Source organism: Schistocerca serialis, chromosome 8 (genome assembly GCF_023864345.2).
Source record: "Schistocerca serialis cubense isolate TAMUIC-IGC-003099 chromosome 8, iqSchSeri2.2, whole genome shotgun sequence".
Classification (NCBI taxonomy): domain Eukaryota; kingdom Metazoa; phylum Arthropoda; class Insecta; order Orthoptera; family Acrididae; genus Schistocerca; species Schistocerca serialis.
Window position 1 is genome coordinate 183,728,565 of NC_064645.1, and position 19,351 is coordinate 183,747,915.

Below are 19,351 nucleotides of genomic sequence, written 5' to 3' on the forward strand. Positions count from 1 at the left end.
TTTACCGACGATTAATTGTATATGGTCATTCCATTTTACATCACTCCTAATGCCTACTCCCAGATAATTTATGGAATTAACTGCTTCCAGTTGCTGACCTGCTATATTGTAGCTAAATGATAAAGGATCTTTCTTTCTATGTATTCGCAGCACATTACACTTGTCTACACCCTGCACCATGCGTCAATTCGTTGCAGACCCTCCTGCATTTCAGTACAATTTTCCATTGTTACAACCTCTCGATATACTACAGCATCATCCGCAAAAAGTCTCAGTGAACTTCCCATGTTATCCACAAGGTCATTTATATATATTGTGAACAGCAACAGTCCTACGACACTCCCCTGCGTCACACCTGAAATCACTCTTACTTCGGAAGACTTCTCTCCATTGAGAATGACACGCTGCGTTCTGTTATCTAGGAACTCTTCAATCCAATCACACAATTGGTCTGATAGTCCATAAGCTCTTACTTTGTTCATTAAACAAATGTGGGAACTGTATCAAACGCCTTGCGGAAGTCAAGAAACACGGTATCCACCTGGGAAACCGTGTCTATGGCCCTCTAAGTCTCGTGGACGAATATCGCGAGCTGGGTTTCACTCGATCGTCATTTTCGAAACCCATGCTGGTTCCTACAGAGTAGATTTCTATTCTCCAGAAAAGTCATTATACCCGAACATAATACGTGTTCCAAAATTCTACAACTGATCGACGTTTGAGATATAGGTCTATAGTTCTGCACATCTGTTCGACGTCCCTTTTTGAAAACGGGGATGACCTGTACCCTTTTCCAACCTTTTGGAACGCTACGCTCTTCTAGAGACCTCGCTCGGGAAGCAGCGCGTTAGACAGCGCCGCTAGCCAGGTGGGTGTTTAAAATCATAGTTTCGTCTCCATCTGCGGAAAACCATTTCAAGGCGGATCGTAGCTTCTTTGCGCGTCCGATTCACATCCTGGCTCCATACTGACTGCACCAAAATTCCGTTTACTCGTGTTTCCGCTCGGTGGCGTGACGTCACTTGTTTTGAATATTCGAGCGCAATTGGCCGCTGTCAACTGTCGTCGCTTCACTGTTGCTATCACCGCATGGTGAAAGACTGGTATACATTTTCCTCAGATCGGAATTCAGATATCATTCAATTTTACGCCCTCCTCCTTCCTTGTGAAATTACTGGGGTGTTTTACAATCTCTATGGCCTCTCTGTATAGCCTTTCGCTGTATACGCTTGTGGCTGTCCGTACTCAAGTCCTGTCAGAATGAATGTGGTGATCTTCTTGCTGCAAAGCATGTTCCGCAACAGCTGATATGTTACTCTTCCCCCTATTGCAATTGCTTTTGTGTTTTTCTAGTCGTTCTTTAAGCGTTCTTTTTGTAGTACTCATGTACACCTCCCCAGAACTACAAGGAAACAGATAGGGCAAGGAACATCTGCGACCAGAACCGCTTGATACAAAATTAAAACATCTCACCAGTGCATTGCTCAAGAATGCTTACTCGTCCGCTGACGTAAAAAAGGGCAGAAAGCATAGTCATGCACATACGCGTGTGAAACTGTAAGTTTTCCTGCCATTCGTTAAGGATGTTACTTACTCCACAGGAAAATCTTGAAAAAACGGAACATCATCGTACAAAATCATTTGAAATTAGCCAAGGTTGCTCGCAAATCGATGGAAAAAACAGGAATTTGTAGGAGTCCATGTAGTTGTGGGGAAGTGCACATGGGTGCTACAAAACGAACGATCAAAAAAAGACTAGAAGAGCACAAGGGCAATCGCAGAAGGGTAAGAGTGACAGGGCAGCTGTTGCGGAACATGCTTTGCAGACAGGAGACCGCCACATTCATTTTGATGGGTCTTAAGTATTGTCAGCCACAAGCAGATACCATGAAAGGCTATACAGAGAGGCCGTAGAGGTTGTAAAACACACCAGAAATTTCAGTGGAAGGAAGAGGGAGTGAAATCGAATTACATTTGGATTCCGGTGCTGAAAAAGATGGGTACCACTCTACCACCATGGGATGATAGCAACAGTGTACGACGGCAATCGACAAAAGTCCTTGTGCTCGAGTATTCAAAACGTGTGACGTCACGCCACTGCTCGGAGCGCGCGTATTCGGGATTTTGCTGCAGTCAATAGCGAGCAAGGGTGTGGATCGGACTTTCACTGTGATGTGTTGGTAAATGTGCCAACACCTTGTAGATAAAGGAGGCCGAAAGGCACGCTATCTAACGCAGACGGGTGTGAATTCTGGAACAGGATAAGTAGTGAATTCTAATAAGAAAAGTATGCAGCTCCTCGAATACTTATCTTTTATTCTTTGATGTGAATACAGCATTCTTGATGAGACATTTTATACGATAGCTATCAAACTATGTAAGGCTAATGGCGCCTTGCTAGGTCGTAGTCATGGACTTAGCTGAAGGCTATTCTAACTGTCTCTCGGCAAATGAGAGAAAGGCTTCGTCAGTGTAGTCGCTAGCAAAGTCGTCGTACAACTAGGGCGAGAGCTATCCCGTATCTCGAGACCTGCCTCGTGGTGGCGCTCGGTCTGCGATCACACAGTGGCGACACGCGGGTCCGACATGTACTAAATGGACCGCGGCCGATTTAAGCTACCACCTAGCAAGTGTGGTGTCTGGCGGTGACACCACACACTGTAGCTACGATCCCCCATGAAAGTGTCCTTCGCAGATGGAAACGAACGTTGGGTTTAAATGTGAAATCCATTCGACCATGGCATAGTAGCCAGGAACATTTTATTGATAGAAGCTTCTGTTTGAAAAATAGTGAGTGGATGTTTGCCAAAGGAAGTGGTGGTAATGAGGTAATGACCGTCCCTCTTCGACCTTCCTCGATGACAGGAAGCGGCTGAGAATGAGACGTCACAGTTTAAGCCGTGCCTTATCTCACGAATTTGCAAACGTGTCGGCTTCCATCAGATAAGGAAGTGTACTTGTTTGTGTACAAGATCACGTGGTGGAGGTAGCAGCTGGTCCAGATAGCACATGATGCAGCAATGATCGATCAAAGAATGCTAGCATTCTGAGGTGACAAAGCCTTAGGATGCCTCCTAATATCGTGTCGGACCTCTTTTTGCTCGGTGCAGTGCAGGAACTCACTTGGCATGGACTCAAAAATCCGCTGGAAGTCTCCTGCAGAAATATTGAGCCATGTCTCTCCATACCTGTCCATAACTGCAAAAGTGTTTGCGGTGCAGGATTTTTTGCATGAACGGACCACTCGATTATGAACTATAAATGTTCGATGGGTGGCCAAATCGTTCGGTCGAACTGTTCAGAGTGTTCTTCAAACCAGTTTTTAACAATTGAGGCCCAGTGACATGGCACATTGTGATACATAAAAATTCCATCGTTGTTTGGGAACTTGAAGTACATTAACAGCTGCAAATAGTCAGCAAGAAGCTGACCATAAACATTTCCAGTCAGTGATCGGTTCACTTTGGCCATAGGATCTAGCTCATTCCATGTACACAGAGCCCACAGCATTATGGAGCTACCATCACCTTGCACAGTGATTCGTTGCAAATCTGCGACCATCACGTCTTGGTGTCTGTGTCCTACTCGGATCTTATCATCAGCTCTTGCCAACTAAAACAGGGACACATCTGACCAGGCCACGGTTTTCCAATCGTCTAATGTCCAGCTCACGTGGTCATGAGTCCAGGAGGGGCGGTCCAGGCGATGTCGTGCTGTTAGCAAAGGCAGTCGCATCGGTCGTCTCCTGCCGTTGCCCATTAACGCCAAATTTTTATGCACTGTCCTAACGGATACGTTCGTCTTACGTCCCACATCGATTTCTGCTGTTATTTCAGGCAGTACTGCTTGTCTGTTGGCACTGACAACTCTAATCAAACGCCGCTGCTCTCGGTCGTTAAGTGAAGGCCGTCGGCCACTGCGTTGTGAGATTTGGTTTTCTCGGCACACTCTTCACGCTGTGGACCTTGGAATATTGAATTCCCTAAAGATTTCCGAAATGGAATATCCCATGCGTCTAGTCGAACTACCATTCTGCGTTTGGTTAATCACCGTCTCGTGGCCATAACCAAATCGGAAACCTTTTTACATGAATCACCTGAGTACAAATGACAGCTCCACCAATGCACTGCCCTTTAAAACCTTGTGTTTGCGGTACTACCGGCATCTGTATATGTGCATATCGATATCTCATGATTTTTGTCATCTTAGTGTACATGTCTCATCAAAAGTATCCGAACACATCTATTAATGAAGAACTGATCATTAGATGTCACCAGATATCTAATGGTACAGACAGTAGGTGAGAAGTACTGTGTTGTCTGCAGATAAGCAGTAACAGCAGAACGGATCGGTCAGGAGTTCACATGGTTCAAATGGCTCTTAGCACTATGGGACTTAACATCTGAGGTCGTAAGTCCCCTAGACTTAGAACTACTTAAACCTAACTAACCTAAGGACATCACACACATCCATGCCTGAGGCAGGATTCGAACCTGCAACTGTAGCAGCCGCGTGGTTCCGGACTGAAGCGCCTAGAACCGCTCGGTCACAACGACCGGCCGGTCAGGAGTGTTCATTGACTTCGAACATGGGCTAGTCATTAGTTATGACCTGAGTAACATATCTGTCAGAGACATTTGTCCCTTCTAAAGCTGTCCAAATAGACTGTTGGCGATGTGATTGCGGCGTGGAGCTGCAAAGAAACCACTACAGATAAACTAAGACCAGGCAGACCTCATCTCCGGACGGCATGAGCATTGTGGAGGGTGGTTTTAAAAAATCGCATGACATCAGCGAAATGAATCACACTTGAGTTTCAATGTGCTAGCAGCAGTCCAGCCAGCGTAGAGACTGTGCTTAAGGAGTTACAAATAATGGGATTCAGTGTTTGAACAGCTCCTCACAAGCCAAAATGTTGGTAAGTAACGCTTGAGATGTATGGTTGGAAACGAGTGATCTGGAGTGATGAACTACGCTATATTCTGTGACAATCCGATGGAAGAGGTCTGGCGAATGCGTGGGGAACGTTATCTGTCATCATGTATGGAGGGACCAGTGAAGTACAGAGGAGGTGGTGTTACGGTATGGGGATTTTTTCGTGATTAGCGTATGGTATCCTTATTGCGCTAAAGAAAACGCTAAATGCGGAAGAATAAGAATACATTTGACAGCATTGTACACTGCGTAGAGTAGAGGAACAGCTCTGAGGCGATGATTTTGTCAGGCAGCACGAAAGTGTACCGTGTCACATAGCAGTATCTGTGGAGCGATGGTTTGTAGTCAGTAACATTCCAGGAATAAACTGACATGCCCAGAGTCACGACCTGAAACCAATGGAATACCTTTAGGATTAAGTTAGACCGTCGACTTCGCTCACGACCGCAGCGTCCAACATCAGTTCCTTCTGCAGTTTTGGCTCTTGAGGAAGAGAGAGCTCCCATTCCGCCACGGACATTCAGACACCTCACTGAAAATGGCCCCAACAGAGCTAAAGCCGTCATAAAGGCGAAGGATGGACTCATCTCATATTAATTTCCATCATTATGTGTCAGAATTCTTTTGATCAGATTGTCATAATAGATGTAGAGATGCAGATCGTGCGGTTTTTAAAGCATTGGAAACACGAACGTTTGGATCTGACGAACCGCGAAACCCCTGTATCTTAAGCTGACAAAGTAGATTGCGGTCACAGTAATAAATATATCTTTATGAAATTTGGCTGAATTATTCCTCGGGCACAAACATAAAGTGTTGCAACGTCAAAATAGGTGTCGTTACATGATTAAAATTAGTGCTAAAACAAATCTTCATATTATCTGATATACGAGATCAGAATTAAATCGATCTTTTATGCAACTAATTAACTGTGAAATAATCTCAGCTCCAACAATCGCATGCCTGTAGGAACAATATGGGTCGACGTATTTTCTTTTTCATTCTTATGTGCACGTCCTGTGTCCTTATGTCCATTTTTTTTTCGCCCTTCCTTAAAGTGTGTCGTCATGTGTGAGCGATTTGAATGTAGTAGCGGACGAACCAGAGAAGCGGTGGCTCTCTTAATCTTCTACCAACCTAAACGGTGTCAGTGGAAGCCAGAGAGCAGTAACAGGAGGGTTTGGCCAAAGATGTGTAAAGCTAAACTTTTTCCTAGCAGAGGTTGGTCATTGGCCTCCCCACCACCTCGGGCGGCTCGGGGAGAGCTCGGCGAGACGGTTAGTCGGGGGAGTGTGTTTTAAGACAAGTATGCGACCAGACGTTCCCTCAGAACGGCTGCGTCGAACACGGGATAAAAAGACATTTGAATATGTTACTTATTTGTTAAACTCAACAATTTTTCTCGTAGCTATTTTTGCAACGATCATTTAGGTACCGGTTATAATTTTTAGTTCAATTAATCGTGTGCAGAATAATGTGATTTCCGTTAGGCGCGACCACGCGGTCTATAAATTCAAATCTCAGCCCAAACCTCAAAAGTTAGAGATTGCCTTCTTATTTTTATTTGTGGTGAACATTTTTAAATTATCAAAAAAAACTGTATCGAGTGTGCATTTTGCAAGATGAGTCGATTTGTTTCCAAGCGCTTCATGCTAAAAAATGCCGCCACCAAATCCTGCTCGATGCCAGCTACGAGGTGTATACAATTCTTCTGACTAAAAATGCTGTCGACATTCGCTTGCCCGTGTGGATTTAGTGCATGTGAATGTCTGTGTTTTGAAATAAAGCAGTGACCATGTGCTCCCCAGATCTTCCCATCCCCACAGGACTATGCAGATTAAAGCCAACGCGGCTTGTAATTCTCAAGTGACAAAGACATAGGATCCCTTATGAAAATATCAAGAATGTTTGTCCATCTGTTAAATGCAAAAAGATTACTGTTAAAAATGCAAAAGATTAATCGAAAATAAAGATTTGTCATTTGAAGCCAATTTCCATTATCGCTAATTTATTTCTGAACATGTTGGAAAAGAGTGTCATATTAGTAGATTTGATGAATACACTCCCCAAATCTAAAGTTCTTGGCCCATAGCATGTGCCACATGGATAAGTCGAGTTACACGATAATAAAAAGAAGGAACGCTCACAATCTGTGCAGCGTATTAAGAATAAACTGTCTCTTTACTATTTAATATTTCTTGTCCTTACCCCAACTAAATCCAACCCAGAAGATTAGCAGGAAAGCTGCTACTTTTGAAAAAAGTTTTTGCTTCCTCATTTGTATAATGAAATAACTTCCCATTATCTGATACTAGTAAGTCAATATCTACGTCGGTATTTTTCGAAGATTGTTAAATATGTTACAACAGAGGCTTGTTCACAGTATAAAAGCACTTATCATTCAGCTTTACAGCGAACCATTTCTACTTGCCTTGCAGCCAACAAGAATTTTCGATTCTTGAATCTATATAACTACATAAGGAGTAGGCGTGAGTAATGAAATGTTTTTAATTTTCTTTTGAATTAGTGGGGATACCCAAAGTACTGCACTGTTTGATGATAGTTTGTTGTAGACGTTTGCACAAGAGTACTTAATTACACGTGCAACCATAGAGAAAGAGCCGAAGTCAGAATTAAATTAACTTTGTGTCATTATTGTTATTGTGTGAATAATATATATATAAGAAGTATTTTTTATTGCTGGAAAGAGATATCATTAAGGAATAAATGTTGTGGGAAGTGAGCGTCAGATATGCAATATCATTAAAGAGGCTTTTGTAAGATCTTGGTACCAACGAAACAGAATATTCTTGGTGCTATTCAGAATAGATACTTATCCAATTTGCGTGCATTGCCCCACAATATAACTCTACAAGACAACATGGAATAAAAATGATGTGAAAAAAGCTTTAAGTCAACACAATGAGAGCTGCTTCCACTTGAAAAATGAACTGAAATGAGTTTCTCGAGTAGTTGATTTATGTAGTCGTTCAATTTTAACCTATTATTCAACTACATCTCAAGGAATTTCACATGCAAAATATCACTTCGTGGAAGATCATTAATGACTGTTTGTGATACTACAAGGTAATTTTGCTTGTTTGAAGCTGCATGTGTGGGCGGAGATTATGGCCTAAACTTAATGCTTCAAACCTGTTATTTTCCAGTTCAGCTATTGAAAGTTCCTAGCCTGGTGGTTATATTGTGAATTAACGCCAGCCTACAACCAACTTGAGCTTGTAGGAGAAGTGGACTCAGTTCTCCCTAGTTGGAAGAACCAAATCGTAGCAATACACGACGAGCGGGTGCAATACAAGCTGCTGTCACAAAATAATAAGTAAATTATCCTTTTACTTGGCCACTACGCACAAGGTTAACGTCTACACACTGAAGTTATCCTGTTGAGTTTTCCTGGTTAGGCGACCCATTAGAAATAAATATGATGATGATGATGATGATGATGATGATGATGGCCGTCCACCATAAATCATCATCATATTTATTTTTAATGGGTCACCTAACGAGGGAAAGTTGTAGGATAGTTCAAGTATCTTGAAATTTAAGTCAAGTCTGTATATAACAGCAGTTTATTTACTCTGTTTATTTCATAAAAATAACAGCAAACTGATAGAGAGTGAAGTTATCTGAATAGTCATTTAAAGTGAGCAAGAAAGACGCTAGTATTTTGGGAGGAACCAAAATTTATCTTGGATACTACATGGCAAATAAAGTACCAAGATCCTTCAAAGCTAAAGAAGCCAGAACTACAATATACAATAAACCAAATCAGCAACGCTCGTTGTGTATTAGAAAACACAAGTAAGTGAGCTGCTCTGGATACGGATCACACTACTGCGGATTTGCGAACTTACATTTCCTAAAGAAAAGTAAAAAACGCCACGCAGCCCTACATGGTTGCCAGGTCTAGATTCTACGAAAATTACCTCATGAGACAGTAGTCAGTAACTGATTCCTTAACTTAATTGTTCCTCCTCAACTCTCCACTCCAAAAACTCCTGCATGGCATGACGACTCTGTGCTGTTGCCTATGTGATGGGCGAGAATTGTTGCTAAATCCATGAAAAGGCAGGGGACAGCAAGCGTAACTACCCTCCTTTTGTGTATAAGATGCACATTTTTAAACACAAAGTTAGTATTAGTCCAAAGCATTGTCTTCACGATTGGTCAGCCTTACACGCCAAGAACACTAACAACAGCGACGGAATTCTATTGGCTGAACGACTCCTTTAGTATGAAAGCAACTGACTCTCCCACATTGATCGGATGGTGCCACAGTGTCGTGTTCTTTGATGTTCGTGCAGAGAAGATGAAGTGTAAAGCTCAGTTGTTCTCTGTGGACTGTTGGATGGTCATCAGTTCACTGACCACATGAGGTGCAAGCATGGGTTGCTATCCGACGTCCGTGATAACTGACTATATCTCCAAAGGGCGTATTCTTAACCTAATTCACAGATTACGCTGTCCTGACAAAAGAAGCCACAGCGACGCTTCTAGTGACACACTCTGGGGGTGTGGGGGACACAAAGCTGTCTTGTGCACACCTTTATTACTCTACAGTGGATAATATGCAATACAATATAGCCATGGTCATTAAGTGAGTGTCTAAGTTAAGATGTAATTCCTAAAAGTAACTAAAAATAAAATTTCAGTATTTAGTCCGAAGTTAACGAATCTGCTCTCAACAGCCGGAACATCGAACTTACTCGCATTCAGCAGCGAGGCACAAGGAGTCATAGTCTCAAGGAAGAGGAGGAGAGTGTTTTGAACTCTGATGAGAAATTAATGAGGTTATTTCTCTAGCATGCATAGTGTGAAAACCTGTTTAAAGTGATAAGTTTCTTGTTTTTATACATAGTTTTTATGCTGTTTCGGATAGAATTTTTTAGCCTCATAGAGAACTCTTGGCGAGTCTAGAGAAACCGTTTTATCAATGGCCATGTTAGTGGCTGAATTACAGATGAAGATCAACTACTCATCTACATAACTACAATTTAGTCGATTTATTGACCGGGTAGAAGGTAAAGTTCTACTAAGGAGATCAAAAGTGAGCAGAAATATCAAAAAGATAAAACACAGTGCTTTATTTCAGGTCAAATGTGTTTACATTGTGATATCCGTACCGTTATAGTACTTGAAGGATTGAAAACAATAAATCGGTAACTGTAGAAATTTGTTGGAGTTTTAGACCTGCATGTGTTAATTCTAACTTCTTTAGGGAAGTCACTGTGGAGAAAAACAGACTTTTTTTCAGTTTACAAGTGTCAGGTTTTACGAAATCGTTATTTTGTTTAGATAAACCTGGCAACTCTGGCCAATGTGTAATATGTTATAGTTGTTGCAACATATTAACTGTGTTTCCTACACGGGCTATATGTAAAATAGTAAGGCGTTATTTATGGTACTGTGTGCAAGAATTTTATACGACACAGTTTAGGAGTGAGTGAATGTACAATTTACCTGGTTATGAGCATATGTCACTACTAAAGAAAACCTCTCTTGGATTCTTCAACCCAACTATCATCATCGCCCATCGCGATGTTCGGTGGAGAACTAGAGGCGAAGAACCTTTACAATTTGTCAGCTTTTCTTCTCTGATAGAAGATAGGCGTAATGATATGAGTGGGCAATTCCGGGTAATCAGATAGTTTATTTATATCTCTAGGAAATTTACTGTACTTCTGTTGTATTCTCTTGTGAGTACAGTGCTAAAATAAAGACGGTGATGATAACTGTATCCAAATCTTCCTTACTGCAAATGACGTTTACCTCTTAGAGCGTTTTCAGGCAGAAGTTACTTCTTGACGGCATCAAATTTTCCATAGAGTCCAGTACCAATTAAATAACGGTCCTCCACTTGTGAAAGGAGATTATTTGAATAACGTCTTTTGTCATATGATTTCTGAGAAAACAGAAGAAACACGTGTGTTATCTAAGGCTGTTGCGACGTATCAGCACGTAGATAATTGTTAAAAGCGTTAATCTGTTCTTGCGGAAGCAGTGAGTTCAGCTGCACTGGTAATCAGATACAGTTTCTTTAGACATTGGCCTCATTTATCTAGCCTCAAGTACTCAAACTTTTAACCTGATTACTTTACAGACAGATGAAGTGCAGAAATAATGCTACATTGTCATGAATAGGAGGGTTCAGACTGGTACATCACCGGTGTAATATATATTGCATATTAATTGCACATAAATTGGTTGGTTGTTTTGGGGAAGGAGATCAGACAGTGAGGTCATCGGTCTCATCGGATTAGGGAAGCAGAAATTTGTGTGTCTAAGAGAATGGTTGAAACAACTACAGCGTTGAAAAGCGGAAACTGTGTTATCAGCACCGCGAATAAAAGAACAGCAAAGTTCATTTTGGAAGAGTCAAGACTCCAGTGCTTGAATTTTTTGAGAATGATAAGTTTAGTACGCTCTGGCACGTCATAAACTGTTTGATATATTGAAATGAGATTTTAGCAAATGATAGCACTAAAGAGGAGAGTGTTTTGTCATATGGCTATTATGCAAAAATTAATTATCTACCATGTTACGCTATCAGCTACTGACTTTTTCGATGAAAAAATGTAATTTTTAAGGGCCATCGATATCTGGTGAAATGTGAGATGCTGTGAGTTTTGGAACAACGTAAGTGAAGACTTACACGTCGAATTTGTACCGAGGAGGTGCTTTTTCGTAAGCTGCTGATACTACTTTTCCTCAGTTTCTCACTTAATAAACTTAATAAACCACTTTTCAGAATTCTCTCGGAGTTGCGTCTGCACAACTTGTTAGTGAGGTGACACTGTGAAAACTCCGCTGGAAACCATAAACATACTCAAACATGAGACCTGGGTAATTTCCATAAGTTATCCAAAGGCATGGAAACGTTTTAAAGGAATTCACTAATGTGCTTGACGAACTTTATTGGGCAGTCCACTTGCAGGCTTGTGAACCTGGAAAAAGTTTTGTTTGAAGAAAACAACATTACCGCAGCAGAGATTTAACTTTTCATCATCTATAGTAAGGGCTGGTTCCGGGAAACCGTATTTCCCACCCATTGTTGGTGTAGACGGTATCAGAAGACATGTGATAATATGATGAACAGAGATCCACCAAATATCTTTTCGAATGGGCCAGTGAAACTATCTCGAAGAATCACAGGCATGCACTATGTTGGTAAAAATATCATTCTCCTCAAATGAGATACTACAAAATTGCCAATTCTGCAACTGCTGCCGTACGTACACGTGACGTTATGTCCTGGTTGGTTCTGATATATTGGCAACAAATGACAGAAAGGCCCATAACATCTTATTCATTTCACTTGTTTTCAGATCGTTTGGAATAAACAGTTGAATTCCTATTGTTCCAACAACCCTTGAAGGCTAAGGAAACCTTTCTGCATGAAAATATCTGGTTGACTTAATTTGGACGTTGTCAACAAAAAGGAACCATTGCTGAAGGCTATGATTTTCTGCAGATTTTGTGCCCTTTTTTGTTTCAGTAAACTCACAAGATTTTTCGGAAATACATGAATAGCAGTGATATCTTGTCTTAGGTCATCACTAATTATGTACAAACTTTACCTCTGTTCCCTAATATTTTATAAACAGACAACAATGGGATGTAGAGTAGCTTGATTGTTTTCCCAGTGAAATCCTCCAACAGCATCTTGTATAGCAAAGATTTTCTGCAAAAGAGAACAGTGCACTTACTTGACAACCGCTCCACAGTTTTGAAATACTACGGTTGATTATTTGAAACCAAGTGGTGAATTATCAGGTCAGAGATTCTTGATGCTGTCTCTATAACAAAATCATCTACTGGTAGTTGCTTTGTTTCAAGTGATGCACGATCTGTTTGGAACCACACAAATCTTCCGCGCTAACCCCGACATTGATGCAGCATGCAACTTTTGTATCAGTACTGCGAAACGTCAGACCCAACAAAAGTTTATAACCCATGCCAATGATGCTACTGGTAAGCATGAATGTGGCGTTCTGATGAGCTGCGCAGACACTCACTGAGTGCACGCATGAGGATCTAACAATGAGACACCATTTTGTCTTAAGTTCACAGAATTTCGAAAAACCAATTTATCGGTCATGCTTGTTTCGATAAACATCGAACAAATCGACAGATTACTCTGCAACAGTCGTTTTCCTTTTGATATTTTCTTCCATTTTTTCTGACATAAAAGAATTCCTTATGCTGTGGCAGAGCGTACTGAACTTATCATTCTCAAAAAATTCAAACTCTAGATTCCTGACTCTTTCAGAACGAACTTCGACGTTTCTGCCTGGATCCGTTAGCACGCCCTTTCCATTTTTCAGTTCTCCAGCTGTTTTAACCTTTCTCTTAGAGACACAAGTCTCTGCAGAGACATTTGTTTTAATGGACCAACTCCCAAGTGCCAATGTGAGAATTTGAATTTGCTCAATATGTGCGCAGCTTTCTTTCAAGTTTGATAACAGCTGAGATCATTCAGAACAATTCATGCACTCCTGTTTGCCTGAACCCACTGACTGTTGCAATGCACCATCGTTGGAGTACTAGCAGATGCTCTTTGGCTACTTGTTAAGCTTTGTTCCTGTTTAACTTGGCGTTTGACGTAGTCTTTGGACTCGTGTTTACTGACGCTCTAAATTTTAAGGGGTGTGACCCCAGGATACCCCAAACTGCTGTTAAACTTATCATTTTGTTCCATAAGCACATATTCATCACATGAAGTCAAAGCTGTTACAGCAATAAGTTTGTCTCGGAGGTTCACATGACAATTCTAAGAACACGTTTGCCCAAGTGACCACACTAGCTGAAATATTTCAGCTGATTTGCCACACTACCACTTTCTTCCTGATTGTGATGATTCTTCTTTGTAAAAGAGTTACAACATGAACTTTGCACAGACCCAAAGTTTGCCAATACAATGGTTTTAAGACGAGTCAACTTTTCACGCTACCTCAGACCAGAACGACTCAACAACAGCGACTTTTATTCAGGAGAAACATCTCCTACATTCAGCAACAGCTTGCCGAAAATATACAACGAATTACAACTTGGCATCCAGATTACCAAAAGAACACTTTGGATGAAATTAGTCAGTAGCTGAATGCATTAGGTTTTCAAATTATCAGGATTTTTTTACGTATGAATCCAAGTTTGTTTAAAGTTCTGAGCTTGATTACCTTTTTCTTGTGGAGTCAGTATCTAAGAAGTCGAAAACTTACAGAATCAGTCTAGTATTTCATAAATATAGCAGTTTTTATGTTACATATGGGACATCATGCATTGGAAAACAAAGTAACCGAAAATACCTATAATTATGCACTTAAGAAAACAGTTAATGCTTCGCTTATTGTTGCAGAATTCTGTAGTTAATGACTGTTGGATCATATTCCTACTGAGAAACGTATGTCAGAAAACGTGGCTTCATATATGGAAACAATTATGTTATTTTTGGGGAATTTTGTAGCCCGTCTTTACCAAGCTGTACTGCCAAAAAATATTGTTTCTCTGAAAACTGATAACAAAACACTAAAATATGGAACTTAACCATCTGTTTAATGTGGAAAGGACTAAGTCTGGTCAAAATTACTTTTCCTTCTTTATGGTCATGTTTCTCTGGTTTGAATGAATAGTCATTTGTATGAGAAACCTTATTTGTTAACTATAGACGTTCAAGGGAAGAAGTCATCAGCGGAAATTTAATATTTTGTAGGAAAAGGTGGTTTTTCAAATGGTAGTTAATGTAACTCTGGATCAGTCGTCCCCTGTGGATACAAAAGTTCAAAAGTCACTTACTTTGATAACGAAGTTGTTTCCAGACAAATTCATCCGTGTGCATCCTATAAACTATAAACTAAAAACAGTAAAACTTATAAGTTTTATAAACAAGCTACTAGATAATAGGACCACAACAGGAGAAGTTTCTTAACTATCTACATAAGGAGATAAAGCTGAAGAGAAATTTTGCCTTGACAAAATTTACTGACAAGTTTGAATGCCACTTGGAGCATAAATCTAATAAAACTTACAGAATTTGCACTGTGAATACTGCTAAACTATCCTGTTAATTTTTGCACGTGCACCACAATTATGCATTGAACTACAGCATTTTTAACACGGCCAACATTTTTGAAATTTCACCGCGACATTTGCGCGTCCTTCATGAAGTGGTCGCTACTCACAAAGCATTAAAATTTCGGAGTTGGAGATTTGGTCATTCAGCAAACCTTCACACCAAATACGAACAACATCTGAAATTGTCGATTGCAGACCCCAAACCATTGTACGCGGTATCATACCACTTAATTTAGGCATCAGATTTGATTTTGCAGTCGATATTGTAGACAACATAACGCAGCTATTAATGAAAGTAGTATTCACAACTGAAGCAAAACCCGCTCTAGGTAGAGGAGATACTGAAATAGAAGAAGATAAATCCAAAGCAGTCATGTATCGCTCGCTATATACCTCAAGCTAAGTATGCAATAGTTTATTATTCGTTTCTTATTTACATTTACTGTGAAATTCGGCCCAATCCAAATTCCTTAGTTCTGGGCGAGTGCACTCATGGTGTGCAGAAGGTATCTAAGAGTATCGACATCTGCACAAATATTAAGTTTATAACTACGTGCCAAAGTATAAATGCAACTGTCGCCTTGCTGAGTGTGTTAATGGCCATTGGGCTATATCATATATTTGACTTCACCTGTGTGTAGATTTCATTCCGTTGTCATATTTACATATCACAATCTACTGCTGTCGGTATTACAATAGGGCCCGAAGCAGTGGTCACAGACAAAGTATTTCAAAAAGCTTGATACGTTTAAGGCACTTGCCATTCAGTGCAAATTCATGAAAGACAGAGTAAAAATATTATGCTAATTTATCAGCGAAATATCTATGAATCATATCATGATATTCGTTTTCATTGCATAGTGCATGTCATATATATTCACAAATGTGTAATTGCCATCGATACTGAACGTAAAGACACAATGTAGCAGTACGCTAACCTTATCAAACGGTCTTAAAAGTAAAGAATATTACCTTAGAGTTCAGTCTGACCTATTTCTTGAATTCCACGTTGATTTGGTCGTCCAGGAAAATGACTTAAAAACTCAAAACAGAACGAAATTTTTCCTGCCCTCGCCGTAGGAAATACATATATTGCTTTCCGTAAAGTGGAGCAGCAACGAAGTATGCAAATATTGATGCCAATATTATCCCTGGTTTATAACATAGAATCAAAGATTCCTTTGAAGTCGAGCTCTTTGTCACAGAGATATTTTACCTCCATGTTTGTTTTACATTTTGTGTAACTGAAGTAATGGGAATACTACGCCTCGTAACTGTTGTCTTCCAAAAAGATTCTTAATAACATTAGGAGCAGTTTGACTACTGTTTAACTGTGTTATCGCAGTCTTGCTGACCATAATCTCGCCGATTTTTGTGACGATAATTGCAAATCAGGGAAGACTGCTTTTTACAGTACAGTTGGTGTAAAAACTTTTATTTCTGCTTTCGTAAGTAGGCCTAATATTAAGAACCATAAACGAGAAAACTTAAGTCTTTTACTGTTGGTTTCTGTATTTACTTTCTGTGGTTTCATGACGTTAGAATCTCTCGATACACCATTTTCCTTGCGCGTTACATGTTTCCCATCATCCATCAACTTGTAGCAGATCTATCACTTTTCTTTTTCTTCGAGATACCCTTGTCAGCACATAGGATTTTTCTTAAGCGATCAGCTCTCTTATTCTGAATCAGTGATTTTTTTCGGAAAAAGTAACAGTTTACAGTTTTAAATTGAAAATATTAACTCTGCTTAAAGCGTTGGAGATAATACACATCACCAACATGAAGACTGTGTATTTTTGAACGTTTGAAGACTATATTCGACGTATTTGTGTTTTATTAAACCACATTTTACTTTTTTTACGATTGGTACGAGAGATTTATCTACATAATTATTATACTCTACTTTGGTCTGCTATTAATTATTTATTATTATTTTCGATTATTCCCATTTAAGAGAGCGTTTGAACTTGAATTCCTTTATGATGATTGTTTGTGTTTTTTCTGAGCCCAAATTTTCTTCATGTGTTCACTGTGTTGTTTCTTTCGCTCCGCTGTCCATTTGCATCCTGGTCTCTTCTGTGTTGTGGTGTCAAATTTATGTTTTTTGATGATGTTCCTGAATTCAGTTCTGTTTTCTGCATCGTTTACTGTTATTTGTGCTTGTCTGAGGTCCTCTTCAACTTCTTTTATCTATTTTGTTTTTCCCCTGCCTGAGTTGATGACTTTAAGAATTCGCTTTGAAATTCTGTTTTCATTCATCCTGTGGATATGTCCGTAGAACTGCATTCTTCTTTTCCTTACTGTATCTGTAATCTTGTCTGTGTATTTATATAATTCTGATGTTGGTCTCTTCTTCCAGATTCCTTGCTCTTGTATCGGGCCAAAAATTTTCCTGAGAATTTTCCTTTCTTGTTTCTCTATTTCTTTGATTTTAGTTTGCCCACCTATTTGTGTTGTTTCAGATGCATACAGTGCCTCCGGAAGTACGACAGTGTTGTAGTGCCTCAATTTTGCGTTAGTGGATATGGACTTTTTGTTATAATAGTTCCACGTGAGTTTATATGCTTTCTGTAATTTTTTTATTCTTTCCTCATTGGCCTTTAGGTTGATCCCTGATGGCTGAATGATTTCTCCCAGGTATTTAAAATGTGGTACTTGTATGATTTTCCCATGGGTTGTCACAATAGGCAATTTGTCTTGTGGCACTCTTTCTATGTACTGGGTTTTCTATTAATTATTATTATTATTATTATTATTATTTCTATTAATTATTATTATTTTTATTGTTATTATTGTCGACAGAGATTATTTGCTTTCAATTGTTGATAAAAACAGATCGCTCCTCAAACATGAGCAATGTGCGAAGCACTTTTAAACAGGATTTCGAACGCCACTGTGTTGTGAAGTTTGAGAACTAACTGTTATGTTTAGTAGTGGTGGCATGCGGATTCAACGAATACTCGCAAAATGATGAAATAAATTTATTAAACATGTTTTGAAATGCTTCACTTGGATGCTGTAGGCTACGTTAGAGATTTTACAGAGTACGTTACATTTTTCATTAACGCGAAGTGTGTTGGGTCTTTCCAGTTTGTATTCCGCAAATATTTTTTCAAGTCCAAATGCTTTATTTATTGGTTTGTAGTTCCACTGCAGCTATTTATACAACGGCTTTACAATCTCGGTGAATTTATGAAAGTGTTGTTATAGTCGGTTGTACAAACTCCCGTTAGCAGCTATTCTCGGAATAGCGCGGAAAAGCGTTGTACCAAACCGGAATAACGCCTAACCGCAGAATAAGCTAGGGACAATTTCACCAGAGATTTTGGATTGGGTTAGCGAATTTAACTGGAAAAAAATTTTTGGCGATGGCAGGATTATGGTAGAACTAGACAATGAAGATAAGATTTCGGCATAATTATTTTTTACAGTGAGGAAGGAGAAGAAAGTGAGAGTCAAGTCAATTACCTTGAAGAATATGACGATTCGGAATTTATATCTAGATTTCGTCCATTGAAGGAAGACGTAATTCGTCTTTTCGATCTCGTACGTGAGAAATTGAAGCATATGACTGACAGTTGAGAATATTTCTGTGTTTCCTAACTTACTTGGTTAATTGTAATACTATGCATTTGGTATCAGTACTTCCTGAATGATATACTGTTACGTGCATAAAAATAATAATTCATACAAAAGTAGTCTCGTTTATCTGCTGCGTGTTACAACTGCTGCAGTATTAAAGAAAAACTTCTTAGTTTTGTTTAGCAGACAACGCCAAAATAGACCTAGTTAAGCCGAAAAAATGGCATCATTCTAGAGCGCCATTTATATTAAAATCTTTTTCGGTATTACACAGCAACATTGTGATTATTTGATGTAACAAGAAGTTTAATAGTACACCAATGTTTCGAGTTTACTCAGTCGCATCCAAAGCAGGAAATACTGTTCGCTCTTAACTGCCAATGAGACAACAATTTCCCATCTTTTAGTGAATGCTTCAGAGGAACGAGATTGTCTCCCACCTAGCATTATTCCCATAAACATGTACATCTACATCTACATGGATACTTTGCAAATCACATTTAAGGGTTCATCGAACCACCTTCACAATTCTCTATTATTCCTATCTCGTACAGCGCACGGAAAGAATGAACACCTATATCTTTCCGTACGAGCTCTGATTTTCCTTGTTTTATCGTGGTGATTGTTTCTCTCTATGTAGGTCGGTGTCAACAAAATATTTTCGCATTCGGAGGAGAAAGTTGGTGATTGGAATTTCGTGAGAAGACACCGTCGCAACGAAAAACGCCTTTCTTTTAATGAT